The sequence below is a fragment of the Neltuma alba genome, unplaced genomic scaffold (genome assembly GCF_004799145.2).
Source record: "Neltuma alba isolate B1F8T4 unplaced genomic scaffold, ASM479914v2 tig00012763_pilon, whole genome shotgun sequence".
Lineage (NCBI taxonomy): Eukaryota > Viridiplantae > Streptophyta > Magnoliopsida > Fabales > Fabaceae > Neltuma > Neltuma alba.
The window spans coordinates 188,791-190,474 of record NW_021637174.1 but is presented as its reverse complement, the minus strand read 5'-3'; positions in this window follow the sequence as shown (position 1 = coordinate 190,474).

Sequence of the window (1,684 nt, the reverse complement as noted above, 5' to 3'; positions counted from 1 at the left end):
CATTCAACGTGAGCATCAGTCATCATAGCAAGAAACAGAGAGAAAAGAAAGAGAATGATCATAAGGAATTGAGTTTCATAGAATATCCTGTGTATTTATAGAATATCCTGCAACATTATGCATATCTTAGTGAAGTGCCAGGCAATACCTGTGTATTTATATAATATCTTGCAACAACATTATGCATATCTTATTCATTGTCGCTTTGGGGTTACTCCAAAAATTAACCGAATTAATGCAATATAGTGCAAAACTCGGGTCGTTTCACTTTGAAGAGCCGAAAACGAAATTAAACCCTAGTAAATAAATGCAAGTAAGCTAAATTATAAAAAGGATTTTTAATTTGATTTTGAAAAATTGCTAACTAAATGCCTTGAATTAAATTGAAATTAAAATACTTTTTTTTTGTTTTTATATAAAAGCGATTAAAATAAATGGAGATTAAAGAAATGAAAATGAGATACACAAATAACACTGATGATAATCAATCCTCCAATTCAACAACTCAGGCAATCATCACTTTAAAAGATGTGGGAGTTAAAAATAATGAATTAAGAATTATAATTAAGCTTTTGATCCAACAACCGAGCCACCTCGAGTTGCCACAAAATATTTTCCTAAAATCCCAACTTACTAACTGCAACCAGAATAGTAAAATGGGATTAAGGATGCTAAAAACCAATGCTTAATTAGAACTCTTAAATCCAAAATAACAGAATTAAAGCTAGCAAGAGACTATATGATCCAAAATTCTAAGCCACCTTAGAAAATCACAATATATTAATTCCAAAATCAATACAAATGTCATAACCACAACATTATAATTGAGATCAAAACTATAAACAGCCCAATGTCAAATACTAAGCAATAATTCAGTCACAATAATCCCTAAATATAATCAGATTAAGCAATACAATTATCCCAACAATCAGAAAAACTATCCTAAGACCTAGGAATTGTTAAACAATTATTGAGTAAGAAATTAAAGTAACTAGAACTCCCCCTTAAAGATCCAAGCTCCTGCCATTATTGTTGAATTGGAGAATCAGAGGATCTTAGCCACGGTTTGCCATCAAGTTTGCTGCCACAATCAGTATTTTGCTACAGGATCCCATGGAAGAACACTGTTCACGCTGAATTTGTCGTGCTCGTGCCGTCCAGCTCCTGCTCACCTCTGGTTCTGTGGTCACGCTGAGAAGAAGAAGGGATGAAGACGATGATGATGAAGGGACGCTGGAGATGATGATGAAGAGTGTGTCGCTCGCCGCCCCTCCTCGCTTGCGTCTGTGTCTACCCGTTCGTTGCCGCCGCTCAGCTCTGTTCCGTCTTTTTCCGTGTTCAGCTTCTCCGCGCCTCGCGTGTGTGTGTGGTTTATTTCAGTGCCGCCTTCTCCCTCCTCTGTTTTTTTCTTCGCGCAGCTCCAGCTTCCCTCTCGTTCGGCCGCGCCTCCCCCCTTTTTGGCGTGTAGATGATAATAATATATATTAGGGGTGGAGCAAAACGCAGGGTTTTGCTCCCCCCTTTTATTATTTTATTATTTTTCTTTTTTTTTAATTTATTTTTTTCTTTTCTTTTCTCTTTTTTTTTTAATTTTTTTTTAGTTTTTTTTTTTTAATTTTCAAAATCTTTTAAAAACCTGCAAGCAAAAATTCAAAGATAAGGTAGCATTAATTGTCCTAAAAAA